This window comes from Lithobates pipiens, unplaced genomic scaffold (assembly GCF_037356315.1).
Source record: "Lithobates pipiens isolate NorthernLeopardFrog02 unplaced genomic scaffold, aLitPip1_a1.2 Scaffold_3, whole genome shotgun sequence".
NCBI lineage: Eukaryota > Metazoa > Chordata > Amphibia > Anura > Ranidae > Lithobates > Lithobates pipiens.
The window spans coordinates 91,661,014-91,681,597 of record NW_027507790.1 but is presented as its reverse complement, the minus strand read 5'-3'; positions in this window follow the sequence as shown (position 1 = coordinate 91,681,597).

Here is a 20,584-nt window from a genome sequence, read left to right as displayed (position 1 = left end):
AACACAAGGAAAACATGTAATATATTGCAGCTTACTGCTTCTTAGTTGTCATGGTTTCATCAGTGCTCTTTTTTTTATTTCACCTTGTGATCCTGCCAGTACATGCTTTTTCTATTTGATATTATCACAAGGGTGCTAATCAGTCACCAGGGTGATAACAGTGACAGGTTGTCTTTATGTATGTAAGACTTTGTTTCCCCTGCCACTAGTACACACAGATCAAAAACAGAGGTCCCTCATCTGCTTAGAATCTGTGCCAGGATTTTGATGACTCTGGACCCACAGGTAAGCACTTCTGGCTTCAGTCTCAGAAGGACAGAAGGAGAAGGTTAGGAACAGATAAAAAAAAAAACTACAAGGACTAACAGGAAAGGGCCAGAGATTGGCCACTGGGGAGGGGGCGTTCAAACACCTGTACACACATAAAAGTGATTGCGTGGTTGTGCACTTCTATAGGACACTAAATCTGCTGTAAGTTTTTTTTTTTTTCCAAGCTTATACTGCTCTATTATTGGCCAGCTATGATGGGTGTGGCAGTGAAAAAGTAAGCCAAGCCCAGGATTTGATGGTTACCAATTGACTTCATCCAGCTGTCATAAAAAGTGTTTGGGGACCTGGGTCCTGCCCCAGGGGACATGTATCAATGAAAAAGTGTTTTAAAAATGGAATTTTTTTTTGGGAGCAGTGATTTTAATAATGCTTAAAGTGAAACAATAAAAGTGAAATATTCCTTGGGGGGTGTCTATAGTATGCCTGTATAATGGCACATGTTTCCCGTGTTTAGAACAGTCTGAGAGCAAAATGACATTTCTAAAAGAAAATAAATAATTTAAAAGTACTCATGGCTATAATGAATTGTCAGTCCCGGCAATATGCATAAAAGTCATTGAAAAAAATGTCATGGGATTCCCTCACAGTCCATTACCAGGCCCTTCTGGTCTGGTATGAATATTAAGGGAAATCCCAAACCAAAATGTAAAAAAAAAATTGCGTGGGGGTCCCCCCAAATTCCATACCAGGCTCTTCAGGTCTGGTATGAATATTAAGGGGAACCCCTTGCCAAAATAAAAAAATGACGTGGGGCCCCCCTCAAAATCCATACCAGACCCTTATCCTGGCACGCAACCTGGCAGGCCATAGGAATTGAGGGGGACGAGAGAGATTGTCCCCCAAAGCACCATGCCCCCATGTTGATGGGAACAAGGGCCTCAACCCCACAACCCTTGCCCGGTGGTTGTGGGGGTCTGCGGGCTGGGCCTTATCGGAATCTGGAAGTCCTCTTTAACAAGGGGACCCCCAGACCCTGTCTTTTTTAAATTTTTTAATAAAGCACTTGTCCCAAGCCGTGTCATGTAATTTTTACCATTTTCACCCTTTGTTGGTGAAATGGTAGGGGTACATTTGTACCCCGTTACCATTTCACACTGGGGGGAGGCTGGGATCTGGGGATCCCCTTGTTATAGGGGGCTTCCAGATTCCGATAAACCCCCCGCCCGCAGATCCCCACAACCACCGGGCAAGGGTTGTGGAGATGAGGCCCTTGTCCCCATCAATATAGGGACATGGTGCTTTGAGGGTGTGTATTTTGAGGGGGACCCCCACACAATTTTTTTTTAAAAGTTTTGGCACGGGGTTCCCCTGAATATCCATACTAGACCTGAAGGGCCTGGTATGGAATTTGGGGGGACCCCCACGTAATTGTTTTTTTTTAATTTTGGTTCAGGGTTCCCGTTAATATTCATACCAGACTCAAAGGGCCTGGTAATGGACTGTGGCGGAATCCCGTGCTGCTTTTTTTCAATGAATTTTATGTGTATTGCTGGTACCGACAATTCATAATAGCCGCGAGTACTTTTAAATTACTATTTTTCCTTTAGAAATGTAATTTTGCTCTTGGACTGTTCTAAACACAGGGAACATGTGCCACTTTACAAGCATACTATAGACACCCCCCCCCCCCCCCCCCCAGGCACGAAATTTAAAGGAATATTTCACTTTTATTGTTTCATTTTAAGCATTATTAAAATCACTGATCCCGAAAAAAACTGCCGTTTTTAAAACTTTTTTTTTTGCATTGATATGGTGCAGGACCCGGGTCCCCAAACACTTTTTATGACAATAACTTGTATATAAGCCTTTAAAATTAGCACTTTTGATTATTCATGTCCGTGTCCCATAGACTTTAACGGTGTTCACGCGTTCAAACAAATGTTTTGCCTGTTCACATGTTCTGCTGCAAACCAAACTGGGGTGGGGGGGGGGGGTGTTCGGCTCATCCCTACTCCAGATCAACTTTCTTTGCAAACATTCTGCAAGTTGTAATAGAACATATAAATGACTCCATTTTATTTAAGTAGAAATTAACTTTTCAATATGTGTTTTGACATAATTAGCTTAACTAACAGTTTGCATAGAAACACACCCTGCAAGTCATTGTGGTTAAAGCTGATTCGTGGAGCAGCCTGTTGTTTAAGAAAAATCAGCTAGCTCTTGTTAAATTAAATTCAGCAGTTTTAATCATGATAAGAAAATACTGAGTTTGTATAACTTTTAGAAACATACCGTATGCATTAAAACACAGCTCCTCCCTTCTTTCTTTTGCATATAAGCCACTGTGGTATTCAGTAAAGGTCAGAGATCTTATGAACACACTCAAATCTGTTTCCGTGTCTCATTTGATTTCTCACGGATCCGAAGTCACTGAAGGTTATCCTGCATTACCTGAAGTACACCTGGGTGGCGGTATTAGCTGCTTCACAAGTTCTGGTTTAGTTATGTTGTGCAATAGTCATCCCATCACAGGGGTCACTGTGACTGAATGTTCATGCTGTAGACTTGCAGAGCTCTTGCTGTAGACCCACTACTGTACTTTGCTCTTTCTAGAGACTTGCCAGTTTTGAAGTGAACAAAAGTTTAACATGTGTCTTCTTTAGCTTGATGGTTTTCTTCATCTTCTGTAAGATAATGGTGACCACATGTACAGTATATTCCTCATTTGTGTGTTGCCATCAATTCATGTCATTGAGTTTATATGTCAATAAATAAATTATTTTGTCTTCTATACCCTATTTTTTTCTCTTTATAGAAGTGTTCTAATTTAGTAGTAGATAATGAATCTTATGCCTTTTCTTCTCTGACATGCTTTTACTGTATTGCAGCTTACGCGGGGAGGACTTTTGAATGACTTTCTATATCTAAAAAGAGGTTTTTAAAAAAAGTAGAGCATGCACACAAACATATACTGTATCACGCAAGCACTACTAATCAGCATGGCATTTGCAGTAGCTAGCATGTGCCGATCAAGGCCACCTGACTATATGCCTGTCTGCATGTTTGATCCATTAAATAAAGTGACAAATATTATTTTTTTATAAGTTTGAGAATCAGTTTTAAGAGTGGTGGGATATAGGATTGTGCTTTAAAGTTGTCCTCTGCATTAAAGTAAAATAAATCTTATGTTTCATTACCTGAGCCCAATTTTAATCCAACACTGTGCCTCTTTCTGGTCTCTCCCTCTTCACAGGACAGATTGATAACAGCAGGATCCATTGGCCATAGTGATCACATGTACAATATATTCTTTCTTGTTGGTGGCCAAAACTTATGTAGCACCCTCTAGTGTGTGCTATTAGAAGTGAGAGTAGGCAAACTTTAGTCTGGTCCAGGGATAAACCTGAGTCACTGAATCTGGGTCAGGGTTATTAGAGGCCAGGGCTGGATGATTCATCCTGGCAGCTCTCTGGTACCTCCCACTGTTTCTAGAATTTTGGAGAACATTCTGGAAGATAGTGGGTGGAAGCTAGGAGGGGTGGCCTTGAATATTTAGGGGCCCTTAGCCAGTCCCCAGGGAGGGTGTCTGGCAGGAAGTGAAGCAGATCTTAAAGAGTCCCACAAATTTTTTTTTTTAAACTCAGCAGCTACAAATACTGCAGCTGCTGACTTTTAAAATAAGGACACTCACCTGTCTCAGGGTCCAGCGATGTCGGCACCCGAGGCCGAACCGTCCCTCAGTCCTCAGATGCTGCCATCGCCATTCTCGGTATGGGAATCAGGAAACCGGTTCCCTACTGTGCATGTGCGAGTCATGCAGAGCAATGAGAATGGTCCGCACTCTCTCTGGGACCCGTGTGTGTCCCAGCAGACAGTGCGGCGGGAAAGGAAGAGGCACAGAATCCCCTGGGAGTCTATGCACGGAAGTGGGTGAAAATACCTGTCTTAGACAAGTATCTACACCGCCCCCCCCCCCCCCGGAAAGGTGCCAAATGTGACACCGGTGGGGGGAGGGTTCCAAAAAGGGGAGGTTCAATTTTTGTGTGAACCTCCGCTTTAAATAGATACAGTATGAGCCATGCCAGCAAGGAAAGTAGGGTGGAGAATGGAGAAGCAGTGCTGAGGAGAGTCTGTCAATGGCCCTTGAGGGACCCCTGCCCGGGATGGGTTTTACCTGAGGCTAAATCTCGGGAGGCTGGCCAAGAAGGATCTCACCACAGAATGCAGTTGGAGGGACCCTAACCAGAGAGGCAGTGGAGAGAGCAAGGAGAGACAGTGAGTAGATCAGCATGGTGCAGGGACAGACAAGGGGAGAGACTGTAGCAGTGCTCACTTGAAGATAGTGGTGTGCTAAGTCTTCATCCAACCTTGTCCGGGGATTCTCTATGTGTGTGTCAGTCAGGAGGACTGGGAAGAGAAAGCAGCTGGGCGGGCTGGTGGCAGCCAGATGGGCTAGCATTTCTGCAAACAGTAGAACTGGTGTCAGAGTCTACATGCTGTTCACTCCACATGTACTATTTTACCAAGGGGACTGCAAGTTTATAGCCTGTAATGAGCTGATACTGAACTAACTAGAGACTATTATGAAAAAAGAATATTTTATGGTGGGACTTTAAATGAAGCATAGCTGCACAGTAGGTATGCAAGGACATGTCCGAAATTCCGAAATAACCTATCGGGTTGGGCTATATGCCTCCCCTTATTCTACTCACTTCACTCATTGATTTTATCACTCTCTGCACTGTAATTCCGATTTACGTATTTCTGTATTTCTAATTTACCCCTCTATAGAGGTCTTTTGGAATTCCCCTACATGGCTACTCTGGAATTACAGTGCCTCAGAGCTCGTCACCCTTGATTAACTATGGTGCCTTGTGGTCTTTGAGATTTCTGCCTCAGCTCCGGAAAAGATTTGTTTTCACAGCGTCCTTACTTGTTAATGGTTTTGTCTCCTCAAGTTACAGTTTCATTGTAGGTAAGAGTGTTTGGGGGAGCTGAGTTTCTCCCCTCCCTCTGTTCCTCTGCCCTTTTGTCCTGTTCCTGTTTGATCCTCATGCGTTTACTTATCTCTTTGTAGATCATTTTAACCCCTGGAATTGCTCCTGATGAGTGGATGAACTCCACGAAACGCGTAGAGGGCTTTTATGCTACCATCTGCAAGCATATGTCTGAAATTCCCCCCCCCCCCCCCACTTTATCTACAATGCTTTATGCTTCAATCAATTGAAAACTATTTGTGCTCTTTTTATAATCACGAATTGTATTGAGATGTTGATTACTACTGTAAATCATGTTGCAATATGCGCTTGTATATATACTTATATGAAATATAACCTATTGATATCATTGTTTATGATGTTATTATTTTATACTTTCTGAATTTTGTAACTCAACCAATGAATTTCAGACATGTCCTTGCATACCTACTGTGCAGCTATGCTTCATTTAAAGTCCCACATAAAATATTCTTTTTTTCATATTGAATCAGGGATGGAGGTAGATGAATTGATATATTCAATGCCTCACATAAAGTCCCAACTCTCCCCCTCCCCCTCTTCTTTTGTCTAACTAGAGAGTATTAGTTCCACCAAGAGTGACCCAGCAGAAGCTGTAGAAGTGAACAAAGTTTGTGCAGGTGGAAGAAAGAAGAAGAATCTGTAAATAGGGTGTAAGTCAGTGACGGCCCGTGCACTCTGGGCGCGCCCCATCCATGCGCCCGGCCCCTTTCAGGACACCTAACGCATGGATTCCTATGGTGGGGATGGGAGGGAGTGGTACATTTTGAAGCACCTGATTAGAGCCTGAGGCTCTAATAGGCTCCAAATAGCCTGGGCTCGGGGTGCGGAGAGTGTGCACTGATCCCACCCAATTGTGTGACGATAGTGAATTCGTTTTTGCTATTTTCACACTATCATTCCTCCCCGCCAATCAGGAGGCAGGACGTCAGGCCTGCTTCCAGATTGGCCAAAGCGCCAGGCCACCCTATTGGATGCCCAGCACTTAGGAAAAGGAGCGAGGAGACTCGTGCTGGAGCGGAGGTTGCCGCCGCTCTGATAGGTAAGTCCCCTTGGCTGCATCCCCCCACCCCACGCGTGCATGGATCGTGGCTCTGCCCCCCCTCCTTGGGAGCCAGAGTCGCGATCCGCATGGAGTGTGTGTGTGCCAGAGCTGCAATCCTCACGTGTGTAGGGGTTGTAGGGGGAGATGCAGCCAGAGCCGAAAACCCCATGACTGGGGGGGTCAGTGGGGACAAGGCTACATTTGTTGGACACAAGTGGCTGAATTTGATGGGCACAAGTGGCTGCATTTGATGAGCATGGGTGGCTGCATTTGATGGGTAAGTGGCTGCATTTGATGGGCACAAATGGCAGCATTTGATGGGCACAAGTGTCGGCATTTAATGGGCAAGTGGTGGCATTTGATGGGCACAGGTGGCTGCATTTGATGGAAAAGTGGCTGCATTTGATGGGCACAGGTGGCTGCATTTGATGGGCACAGGTGGCTGCATTTGATGGGCATAGGTGGCTGCGTTTGATGGGCTCAAGTGGCTGCATTTGATGGGCACAAGTGGCGGAATTTAATGGGCACAGGTGGCTGCATTTGATGGGCACAAGTGGCAGCATTTTATGGGCACAAGTGGCGGAATTTAATGGGCACAGATGGCTGCATTTGATGGGCACAAGTGGCTGAATTTGATGGGCACAATGGCTGCATTTTATGGGCACAGTGGTTGCGTTTGATGGGCACAAGTGGCTGCACTTGATGGGCAAGTGTTTGCATTTGATGGGCAAGTGGCCGCATATGATGGGCACAGGTGGCTGCATTTGATGGGCACAGGTGGCTGCATATGATAGGCACAAGTGGCTGCATTTGATGGGCACAAGTGGCTAGATTTGATGGGCACAAGTGGCTACATTTGATGGGCACAAGTAGCTGAGTTTGATGGGCACAATAGCTGCATATGATGGGCACAAGTGGCTGTGTTTGATGGGCACAATGGCTGCATTTGATGGGCACAAGTGGCTGCTTTTGATGGGCACAGTGTGGCTGCAATTGATGGGGGGGTTCAGTATTTTTCAGTTTGTTTGCACCCCCCAAAATTTTTGTGCACCAGCCGCCATTAGTGCAAGTTGTGCATGGTTTTGATAGTTGCACAATTTCATCCATCCATCCATACCCCATCCAAGTTATCATTCCCTAATAAAATAACAAAAACAAGCCAAAGGACTGATTACTGTGTCTGGATGCAAGAAGGAAATGCTCCGTGACTGGCTGTACAGCAGTGGGAAACCCTGACATCAGCAACACCTACGCTTATAACATTAGAAATATAAAAAATAAAAAAATGATGTAACTTTAAAGGGTTCCTATAAGCTTTTTAATATACAGAAACTATTTTATTTGTGCCTGCAGTGCTTCTTTTTTACTTGGCTGACCCTGTTGGTTCCCCTCTTCCTGTTAGTAAACTGACCAAGCCAAGCATGGATCCATACTAGTGTGGTACTAGTGTGGTCAGTTTACGTCCTTTGTCATTCTGCTGTTAGATGCAGGCAAGCTTTGCAAGCACACAGTGGGATTGATTTACTAAAACTGGAGCACTCAGAATGCTGCTGTGCATAGTAGCCAATCAGCTGCAAACTCAAACTTGTTCAACTAAACTTTGACAAAAACCTGGAAGCTGATTGGTTCCTTTGCAGAGCCTCACCAGATTTTGTACTCTCCAGTTTTAGTAAATCAAGTGTGTCTGTATCTTCAGTGGTCAGTGTACAACCACATCCCCTACCCATCGCTCCGTGAATTGTTATGACATGAACAGCGATCACATGCCCTGCACCTCAGTAGCATGTGTTTTTGCGGACAGACTTGAAAAACATAAGAATATTGCACCAGAACAGGTGCTGTAACCCAAAGTAAGTAAAAGTATGTCACTGTCGTTTCTCAACAGAGCTTAGGAAATAAATGCAATGGTGATTGGTTGATATAGGTCTAAGCACCTTTTTCTGTGGCCCAGTTTTCAGAAATTCTTCTCGGTATATGAAGCCTTGAGCCTAAGAAAGTCAGAGCCGGTAGTATTATCTAGGATTTGATAGAACGGCTTGAATCTTTTATTCTTCCTGAATGTGAAACCTTTGTACAAAAATGATTCTGTTTGCCACTTAAATGCATTTCTGTCTGGAGATGTACTGCAAATGTGCTATATGAAGGTATAATTCTGTTCTTTTTACTTTGCCCTATAGTACTGTAAATCTAAAATAACACAGGTTGCTTCCTAAAAGAAAATCCAAGAAAAAAAGTCAAACATAATGTTCATTTCTTTTAACATTGCAGCAGTGTGACTGAATTATTCAGAAAATGTAATGCTCTATTTTAGGAGGCAAGGTGCATATCATTTAATGACAACATAAAACAAAAAAACATCTGGCTTGTGGCAAAAACAAAAAAATCCCCAAGGCTGAAACATATGGAAGGGCTGTTTTTGGCAAACTGATATAATTTTCAGCGGTTTTTAATTAACCTTCTTGCCCTGCCATATGGGAATGTGAGGTGTCCATTAGTTCTTTTCAGTTGGAATGTACCTGTTTGTGCTGATAGCATCACAGCTAGAGCCAACTACTTCACCCATACTGCAGTCCTTCCACACAGTTTAGTGTAATGCTTGGAAGCATCATTCTGCTTGCTTACCTTTCAGCTTTCTGGGATTAAAAAGCATGACACTCTTTGGTGCAGATATATTTAGACAGAAGAAAAGCCCTTGTCTCAAATTTGTTCATGAAAAGTGAAAACCATGAAAACTTAATGAGAAGGGATAAACATTGGGTTTGGGTTCAGGTTGACCAGTTTGTTGACATTCAACTACAGGAAAGTATGATAGGGACATGAACTTCAGCCCCACATTCCTGGCAGGGTAGATGTAGGGGTCTGCTGAGGGTACTTATCAGAATTTGGAATCCACTTTAAGCTAAGGGGCCCCCCAGAGGCGTTTAACAGGTAGCGATCTGATGCCCCCTCACCGTCTGTCTTAACTTTGTAATTGCCACACTAACATGCCACAACCAACTGCATTGCTTTGGTTTTGGGAAATCTGTGGCGCTTCCCCAAAGCATCAAGACCGTGGCATGTAAACACAAGGTGGAGAAGTTGAAGGAGGCTCAACTGCACATTTTGTAATAGCCCCCCAACTGAAAGTTTAAATGAGCTCTAAGAGTAGCATAGTACCCTTTATTACTCATTCACAAAAATAAATATATATATATATATATATATATATATATATATATATATATATATATATATATATATATAGAGAGAGAGAGAGAGAGAGAGAGAGAGAGAGAGAGAGAGAGAGTATCTCACAAAAGACAAAAGTGAGTACACCCCACATTTTTTACACTTTGCTACAATGTAAAGTAGTGAGTGTACAGCTTGTATAACAGTGTAAATTTACTGTCCCCTCAAAATAACAGAAACACACAGCCATTAATGTCTAAATCACTGGTGACAAAAGTGAGTACACCCCTAAATGAAAATGTCCAAATTGGGCCCAAAGTGTCAGTATTTTGTGTGTTCACCTTTATTTTCCAGCACTGCCTTAAACATCTTGGGCATGGAGTTCACCATAGCTTCACAAGTTTCCACTGGAGACCTCTTCCACTCCTCCATGACAACATCACAGATCTGGTGGATGTTAGAGACATTGCACTCCTCCACCTTCCATTTGAGGATGCCCCACAGATGCTCAATAGGGTTTAGGCCTGGAGACATGCTTGGCCAGTCCACCACCTTTACCCTCAGCTTCTTTAGCAAGGCAGTGGTTGTCTTGAAGGTGTGTTTGGGGTCGTTATAATGTTGGAGTACGGCCCTGCGGCCCAGTCTCCAAAGGGAGGAGATCATGCACTGCTTCAGTATGTCACAGTACACGTTGACCTTCATGATTCCCCATTCCCAATGAACTGTAGACCCCAGAGCTGGCAGAATTCATGCAGCCCCAAACCATGAAACTCCCACCACCATACTTGACTGTAGGCAAGACACCCTTGTCTTTAGACTCCACACCTGGTTTCCGCCACACATGCTTGACAACATCTGAACCAAATAAGTTTATTTTGGTCTCATCAGACCACAGGACATGGTTCCAGTAATCCATTTCCTTAGTCTGCTTGTCTTCAGCAAACTGTTTGTGGGCTTTCTTCTGCATCATCTTTAGAAGAGGCTTCCTTCTGGGAGAACAGACATGCAGACCAGTTGGATCCAGTGTGTGGCGTATGGTCTGAGCACTGACAGGATGACCCACCATTCTTCAATCTCTGCAGCAATGCTGGCAACACTCATATGTCTATTTCCCAAAGACAACCTCTGCATATAATGCTGAGCACGTGCACTCGACTTCTTTGGTCGACCATGGCGAGGCCTGTTCTGAGTGGAACCTCTCCTATTAAACCACTGTATGGTCTTGGCCACCATGCTGCAGCTCATTTTCAGGGTCTTGGCAATCTTATTGTCTAAGCCATCTTTATGTAGAGCAACAATTTTTTTTTCAGATCCTCAGAGAGTTCTTTGCCATGAGGTGCCATGCTGAACTTCCAGTGACCAGTATGAGAGAGTGAGAGTGATAACACCAAATTTAAAAACACCTGCTCCCCATTCACACCTTTGACCTTGTAACACTAATGAGTCACATGACATCAGGGAGGGAAAATAACGAATTGGAACCAATTTGGACATTTTCACTTAGGGGTGTACTCACTTTGTTGCCAGCGGTTTAGACGTTAATGGCTGTGTGTTGAGTTATTTTGAGGGGACAGCAATTTTACACTGTTATACAAGCTGTACACTCACTGGTTTACATGGTAGCAAAGTGTAATTTCTTCAGTGTTGTCACATGAAAAGATATAATAAAATAGTTACAAAAATTGAGGGGTGTACTCACTTTTGTGAGATACTGTGTGTGTGTGTGTGTGTGTGTGTGTATATATATATATATATATATATATATATATATATATATATATATATATATTTTTTTTTTTAATCATTAGATTTTTATTGAAAAAGGTTTCATTACAAACATCGTATGGTTCATACATTGAATTTATACAGTAGTAGCATGTTGACTCTATTATTGTAGTCTTATGCAAATGAGTTACAGGTCATATTTCTCAGCCTTGAACGGTCAGGTTTGAGGTTCATTCCCTCTTCAGGTGCCCCAAAGGGATCATGCTGCACCTCGAAGAGTGGAATGCCCTCTATTCGTGCATTTACCACATCATTGGATAGAAGAGAGTTCAACCTTGAGAGCCTACTTGGTCATTCTAAATATCATGAACATAGCGTATCAACACATAAAAAAGAAACAAGAAACAAAAATACATGAAGCGCTTATGTTCATACCAAAACTTAAGTAGTACAGTTGAGATAATCGTACACAATTTAGGTGTGAGTTTATAGCCTTTTGTGTGTCGCTGTCCATATATTCCATTGTTTGTCAAATTCAGCGCATTTCAGTGCGCTGATTGCTAGTAATCTTTCTAAAGTGTAGTGTTGTTGAACAAGTCTTGTCACTTCAGTTATGTTAAGATGTGGGGTGTCCTACCATGCTCGTAACACTAGGGATCTGGTCGTTAGAAATATGTGGGATATTACCTGTCACATGTTGCGTGGGAACTTCTCTATACCAATGTGTAGCATTGCTAGTTCAAGTTTTGTGGGTGTAATTATGCCAGTGATTGAAGATATTAGTTGGAAAACCTGGTTCCAGAAGCTAGTTACGGATGGGCATTCCCAGAACATATGTAGGAGGTGGCCCTGGTGGCCACAGTTCCGCCAACATAATGGTTATGCCTGTGGAAACATTTTTGAGATTCGAGTAGGGGTGTACTGCCATCTATTTGTTATCCTAACCATCATTTCCCAGTGGGCTACGCAATGTGACGTGTCTATGTCCTTTTCCCATGTGTCAGTTGCTCTGCTTTTCCGAAAGGTGGTTTTATCATGTAGGTAGTTATAGAATAGTGATATGCCTTTACTTTTTATTTGTGGTTGTGTATAGTATTGTCAAGCTGTGGACAGTATGCCTAACTCTGGGAGAGGGTTTGTCCATAGAAAGTGTGTAATCCTAAGGCATGTGAATTGCATATGTTGTGGGAGTTTATATGTGGAGATTAGGAGGTCGCTCGTTAGTAGTGTGTTATCTAGGAATAGGTCTTATAATGTTTTAATTCCATAGTGTGGGAATTTCTTAAGTGATTTTGCTGGTATCATAGACTCCAGGATATACAATGAGAGGTGATAATCTAATCTAGTACTGTCTGTGCGTTGCTGTTTTAGGAGGAATCTCCATGCCTGGAGAGTTACCAATACAGTAGGTGGCAACTTGTTGCTCTCCCAAGGTATCCAGATGTCTCCTAGTAGTTCCCGGAGATTGGAGTGTGGAGCATTTGTTTTTTCAATTTCTACCCATACTGGTGGGTCGAGGTCTATGAACCATTGCCTTATATGGTCGAGTCTGCTTGCCCACATATAATCGTGGATATCTATGAGCCCTGCTCCTCCTGCTTTCCTGTGTTAAGTTTTAATGGGAGCATCTAGCTTTCTTGGCTTTCCATAGGTATTTCCACATAGACAAGGAGATGTGTTTGAGATAGTGAAATGGGATATGGATGGGGAGCGTCCTGAACATGTACAGAATTTGTGGTAAGATGGTCATTTTGTATGCCTCAAGCCTTCCCATCCATGATAGTTCCTTTGTAGCTAAGTCTGCTAAGTTTTTTATGGACACCGTCAAGGTGATACCCAAGTACGGTACACCTTTGTCGCTCCAGCTGTAGGGGAGGGAGTTTTGCCGTTTGTTTTTGTCTTTCTGGGACATTCCTAGATTTAATATCAGGGATTTGGCAAAGTTCACCTTGTACTACGATACGTCACCAAATCTCTGTAGTGCGGTGTGTACTAATGGCAGTGATCTGAGTGGGTTGGATAACATCAAAATGACGTCATCTGCGAATAGGTTAATTACATGTTTTTTGGATTCCAACTGGAAGCCACAGATGTCAGGATGATTCCTTATGGATTCCGCCAGGGGCTCTATCATGAAGTTGTAATGGAAATTTGTAGGTTCTGTATATAATTGTATTCTATTTTATATATATTGCACGATGCCCTCACTGTGCACACGGCACTAACAATGTTTTCAGTACATGTTGTGCATTCTTTCAAGTCCTGATTAGAATTAGCCTGCCTATGTAACGCCCCTTGTTACCATAAACGTACAATTGTAATATTAATGTAATACCATACTTCACTAACTCTGCCTTCTATGATCAGACGGGCAGCCATAGTGCTCATCCCATTTTCCCTCTCTGACAAACATATAAAGCATTCTGTTTTAACTCTCATTTCTCTGTTTCTTGACTTTACTAGTTGTAGTGCCTGACCCCAAATTCATCCCACAACTTAACATCAAAAAGTCCCTTTCTGTCTCATGTTAATGTCACTCTTGATCCATCCTGCTCACATAGATAGCTGTTTCTCTAGCTGTATACTCTGCATGATTCTTTGTCCCTGTGGACTTTGGTGGTAACCCAGTTACCCATTGTGGATCCCTGTCCACTTTAACCATTAATCTAGGGGCTCAGTATAGGCAGAACCGCGCCTTCGGTTCATATATAGGGCTCCTCTTGTGCTGGGCATTTTTAAGGGTCTCTTACACTCCATTCCCTTACTTAATTTAATGCCCATAATGACTGGCCAGTCTTCTCTGCTTGTGCCTATACACTCTTGACTCTAAACGACTTTATCTAGCAGATGTACTACATATACCTGTGAACAGCACTATTCTTCCCTTTCTCTATAACACTCCAATGGACAGTAGACTGTGACAACATAACATATAACCACCAATCAATACAGTTTGAATAAGGGGAGTATAATAGGTACCCTTTGTCCTGAAAATGCCTTACTGATCAAGGAAGTCTGATAACTCAAATGTAAGCAAAAGGCTTACCTCAGCCGGCTGATTATCAGAAATTCCCGGATCGTCTCAAGCTCCTCGTTTCAGGTGGCGAGCTTGGTCAGCAGTCATCAAAGAGGGACGTGTTTTGGAACATCTCATTGGTTCCTTTATCAACCTTTATCAACCTCTGATAAAGGAACCAATGAGATGTTCCGAAACGCGTCCTTCTTTGATGACTGCTTCCTGTTTTGCTTCCTGTTTGTGGTCCACGCTGGTTGCTGGTTATTGTCTCCTGCCGCTGACATCACTTCCAGGATCCTCGTGTTTTGAGACTGTGATTGCGGGCTGGCCTGTCAGTTCTCTTGAAGCTCCCTGCTGTTTTTCCTGTTGGCATCCCCTGGACCTCCCTGCTACTGGACACACACAGCCTAAAGAACTGGTATATGTCAGTGACCACTGCATTCATGCCGGACCACCTACATGGATATTAATGATATGCTCTGCCAGTCTACATATCTTGTAAGTGTTTTTAATCCTTTTTGGGGAAATTAAACAGCTTTTAATTCTACACTTAGAGGCGCCTTTTCTTTGTTTTTCTGCATTCAGAGTGTTAAGTTGTTCTTCTGAAAGAGATGGTAATTGTATGTCTTATAGGTATTTCTGTATGTTTGGGATAGTAGGTTGGGTGACTGTCATGTCCCTTTGCATGTTGTATAGGTCACTGTAGTATGAAGCAAATTGTTCCGCAATTTCTTGCGGGTTGATGACCTTGTGTTTGTGAAGGGGGTGTATGAGGTGTGGTATTCTTGTTTTAATTTTGGCTGCTTTAATTCTATTGGCTAGGTATTTGCCTGCTTTATTAGCACTGGCATATGAGTTTAGTTGTAGGCATCTGATGTATGCATCGTATTGGTTCGATAAGAGTTCTCTTAATCTTTCCCTTCGATGCATGAGTTTGTGAGTCAGTTGGTGGTTTGGTGCTGTTTTGTTCTGTGCTTCTAAAGTACGGATATTGGCAAGAGTAGTGTCTAATTCTAATGTGTGGCGTTTTTTTCCCCTATTTGTGGGCATTCCAGGTTGTAAATGGGTTGGTTACCGAATGCTTGTTATTTTGGAAGAACTCTTTTAAGTATTGGGAAATTTCATGGGATATTTTGGGGTCCTGTAGTATCCTAACATTACTGCGCCAGATAGGTGAGGAGGGGGGACACCCTTTGCTGCTATTGTCATAGATACAGCTGCATGGTCCGACCACGTAATATCGTAGATCTGTGTGGAATCGATATTCTGCAGGGATCATTTGTCTATTACGAACATATCTATGCGAGAGTATGAGCAATGTCTATGCGAGAAAAAGGTGTAATCTCTTTCATTCGCGTGCATGCATCTCCACACGTTGACTAAGTCCACCCTTTGGATTAGGCTGTTTAGATTCGTGGTGCTGGGGCTTTTGTGAGCTGTAGCGTCCATTTTTGGGTATGGGGATCATGTTGAAGTCTCCGCATATGATGACTTTAGCATATGGCTGCAATAGTATTTTCTTAAATAGTCGGGTCAGGAATCTTATTTGGCATGAGTTTGGTGCGTACAGGGAGGCTATGGTATAGGGAGTCGAGTTGATGTCACCTTTAACTATGATGTATCTTCTGTTTTCTGCTTGGATTGTTTCTTTGTGTTGAAAGGATATGGATTTCCGTATTGCCAAAAATACTCCTCCTTTTTTGCGTTCGGGAGTAGTGGTGAGGTATATGTGTGGGTATTCCCTGGGAGTGCAGTTCGGGTGATTGTTAGTTTGGAAGTGGGTTTCCTGTACACACAGGATATTGGATTTATGCTTGAGTGCCTCCACCCACATGGAACGTCTTTTGGCTGGGTGGTTGAGACCTCTAGCATTAATCGATCGGCATTTTATAGTCATTGTTATATTTCAGGGTGTATAGTATGGTGACGTACTCACTGCGACCAGGTTTATTGTCTATCAGACATTCTCCTACATAGGTGGGTGTTGTTCTATGTCTGAAGGTGTCGTTCAGGATATACTTGTAGATTATCTTCTGTAGTTGTTGGTGAACACGGTACTTAACAAATAATAAGAATATGGAAATATTAAAGATAAAGTAAGAAAAAACATTAAGAAAGGGATCTTTGTTGTGATCCATGTGCAGTCGTAGCTGCTTCTAGTGTGGAGGCAAAAAAACAGGGAGTTGAGTAGTACCCCCCCGGGTCCAGAGAGAGTTGGCTGTTATGATGTGTACTTATTACAGAGAGGTCCGGAAGCTTTTTTGTTAGACCTTTTCCTGGAGACTTCTTGTCAGTCGTCATGAGTTGGCCTGTGTGAGGAGGTGTTGTCATACGTGGGTCTTGGGGGGGTATTATGTCTCACTGTCGCAGGGCTGCAAGACCCTCGTCCAGGGTGGATACCAGTTTTGTATCCTCATTGTGTGTTATCAGGAGTTTTGCGGGGTATTTCCATTTATGAGTTATTTTATGATTACTCAGCGCCTTGGTTATGGTGGCTAAGTTGTGGCGTTACTGGAGAGTGTATTTGGACAGGTCAGGTAGCAGAATTATGTCCACAAATTGGGGTTGTTTGTTTTCCTCCCTACGTGCAGCGTTTAGGATTTGTTCCTTGATGTGGTAGTAGTGCATTTTAAGGAGGACATCTCTGGGGGTGGGGGCAGAAACAAAGGTTTAGGGACTCTGTGAATCCTGTCAATTATTAAGTCTTGTGGCGTTAGGTTTGAGATCAGTGCTGAGAAGAATGTTTGTGCATATTGGAGCAGCTGTGTAGCTGGGACAGTCTCGGGAATTCCTCTCATTTTGATGTTTTGTCTTCTGGAGCTGTCTTCCAGGTCTGCCACCTTATTTTTCAACCAAATTATTTCTTCATTGTGCGATGTATGCGCGTCTACCAGCGTGTTGTATGATATAGAGTAGTCCGCCATTTGTTGTTCCATGTGGTCTACTCTACCCCCTAGGGCATGCACTTCTTTTTGGCAGGTTCTGATGCCTGCTGTAAGATCTGCTTGTAGGATAGCATTTCCTTGAGGACTGTATCTGATACAGGCTTGTTGGATGTGTAGATTCTGTGGCCCCGCTTACCTCCATTTCTGGGTCCTGGTGAGGGCTGTCCGGAGATTGAGTCCTCATCTTTTGCTTTACAGGGCTGCTTACCGATGGGCTGGCTGTTCCAAAGATGAGCTGCTGTGGCTGCTGCCTGTGTGGGCTGCATTGTTTATGTGCCCTGGTGCCGAGGCTACCTGCTCTCCTGCTGTGAGCGGCGTGTGGAGGCCTCTGCCATCGCCATTTTATGTGTGTCCGCGCGGCTAGAAGAAGCTAGGCAGCTTCTGCGGACGAGGGCCATCTTTCTTACTCCTCCGCATGTCTGTCGGCTGCCGCTGGGTTTGGCGTCCCCGTGGATGCGGCTGTGCGTAGCGGAATGCCGGGACTCTCGGGTCTTTCCATTTTATCTCTGCCAGCCGAGCGGAGCTTGTCTCTCAAGCATCCATTAAGGAGCTCGGTCGCCACGCCCCCACCGCCCATGGCATTTTTTGTGTTGTTGCCTCACAACCTGGAATTAACATGGATTGTTTGAGGATTTGCATCATTTAATTTACAGAACATGCCCACAACTTTGAAGATTTTTTCTTTTATTTTGAAGCAAACAACAAACAGGACAAAATAACAGAAAAATTCAATGTGCACAAATATTCATCCCCTAAAGTCAATATTTTGTAGAGCCACCTTGTGCGGCTATCACAGCTCCAAGTCACTTTGAGCTTGCCACATCTTACCACTGGGATTGTTGTCCATTCCTCCTTGCAAAACTGCTCCAACTCCTTCAAGTTTGATGGTTTGTGCTTGTGAACAGCAATCTTTAAGTCTGACCACCATTTTCTATTGGATGGAGGTCTGGGCTTTGACTAGGCCATTCCAACACATTTACATGTTTCCCCTTAAACCTCTCAAGTGTTGTTTTAGCAGTGTGTATGGGATCATTGTCCTGCTGGAAGGTGAACCTCCGTCCTAGCCTCAAATCACACACAGAGTGGTACAGGTTTTGCTCAAGAATATCCCTGTATTTAGCACCATCCATCTTTCCCTCATCTCTGACCAGTTTCCCAGTACCAACTGCTGAAAAACATCCCCACAGCATGATGTTACCACCACCATGTTTTACTGTGGGGATAGTGTTCTGTGGGTGATGTGATGTGTTGGGTTTGCGCCAGACATAGTTTTTTCTTTGATGGCCAAAAAGTTCAATTTTAGTCTCATCAGACCAGAGCACCTTCCTCCAAACATTTTGGGAGTCTCCCACATGCTTTTTTGGAAACTCATACGTGCCATTTTGTTTTTTGCTGAAAGAAATAGCTTTCTTCTGGCCACTGCCATAAAGCCCAACTCTATGGAGCGTACTGCTTATTGTCGTCCTATGTACAGATACTCCAGTTTCTTCAGCTCCTCCAGGGTTACCTTAGGCCTCCATGCTGCCTCTCTGATTAATGCCCTCCTTGCCTGGTTCATGAGTTTTGGTGTACAACCGTCTTTTGGCAGGTTTACTGTTGTGCCATGTTCTTTCCATTTGGTTATAATAGATTTGATGATGCTCCTAGGGATCATCAAAGATTTGGATATTTTTTTGTAACCTAACCCTGACTTGTACTTCTCAACAACATTGTCCCTTATTTGTTTGGAGAGTTCCTTGGTCTTCATGGCAGTGTTTGATAAGTGGTGCCTCTTGCTTAGGTGTTGCAGCATCTGGGGCCTTTCAAAAAGGTGTGTATATGTAATGACAGATCATGTGACACTTATGCCGCGTACACACGTAGCCAACTATCCGGCGGACTTAGTCTGACAGACTTCCCGCTGGACTTTCCGAACGGGCTACTTGCCCACACACGGCACTTTTTCAGCGGGCTAATACAGCGTACTAAGTCCGCCAGACTATCCGCCGTACTTTTGAAATGAACGGACTCGTCCACACACGCGGAGGAAAGTCCGCTCATTTTGAGCGCATCTCCAGGTAGCCGGTGCCAGCGAAGGAGGCGTCGCTGGCCCCGCCACCTGGTATGGACTTAAAGAGGAATCCTTACGCCGAAAAATCGGCGTGGGGGTCCCCCCCCAGGTCCACATCAGACCCTTATCCGAGCACGCTACCCGGCCGGCCAGGAAAGGGGGTGGGGACGAGCGAGCGCCCCCCCCTCCTGAGCCGTGCCAGGCCGCGTGCCCTCAACATGGGGGGTGCCTTGGGGAAGGTTGATGAGGACCCAGGTTGATGAGGACAAGGGCCTCTTCCCGACAACCCTGGCCTTGGTTGTCGGGGTCTGTGGGTGGGGGCTTATCGGAATCCGGGATCCCCTTTTAATAAGGGGGCCCCCGGATACCGGCCCCCCACCCTATGTGAATGAGTATGGGGTACAATGTACCCCTACCCATTCACCTGTGGAAAAAAGTCAAAATAAAACACAACACACAAGGGTTAAAATAGTTTATTGCACAGCTCCGGGGGTCTTCCGTCTTCGGGGGTCTTCTCACCGGACTCCTCCCCTATCTTCTGCTAGCTCTTTTGCTAGCGGAGGAGCCCGGCTTTCTTCTTCACCGCCGCCGCCCTCTTCTTCCGACTTCGGGGGTCTTGTCCCCCTCTTCGGTTCTTCTAGATTAGATTGCACACTGGTGGACATCATTTCACTAATTATGTGACTTCTGAAGGTAATTGGTTGCAGAGATTTTTATGGGCTTCATAACAAATACATACACACTTGTCAATTATCAGTTTTTTATTTCTGAAAAATAGTTTTATATATATATATATATATTTTTTTTTTACTTCACCAACTTAGACTATTGTGTTCTGATCCATCACATATAATTTAAAAATAGGTAAAAAGCCAAGGAGGTGAATACTTTTGCAACGCACTATATATTGGTGGACTCAACATCAAAATAAAAGGATACTGCAACCAGTCAGCTAAACCAACTAGTATTTTTTCACCTGTTTATACAAACAGTTTAAGCAAAGCAGTAATTTTGGTGTTGTACATAATGCACCATTAACATTTTAGTAGATTAATAGTACTATTATTTACTCATATGTCAACTTTAGACTTAAAAGAAGGACAATTTTGGAGGTAATGGGGGTAATTTACTCTAGCGCCAATAAATGATCCCGCAGTCCCAGAAAATAGTGCCCAATTAAGGCCAATTAAGACTTCAACTCTCAGAAACTGGGCGCAAATGTAAAACAGCGTTATTGTCGGCGAACATGCCTGCCAGATCACATATGCGGGAATAGTGGAAGTCAATGGGGCTCCAACCTGCAAAATCCAAAGTTCTCACTGAAGGCTTAAATATAGGTATGAGCTTCGT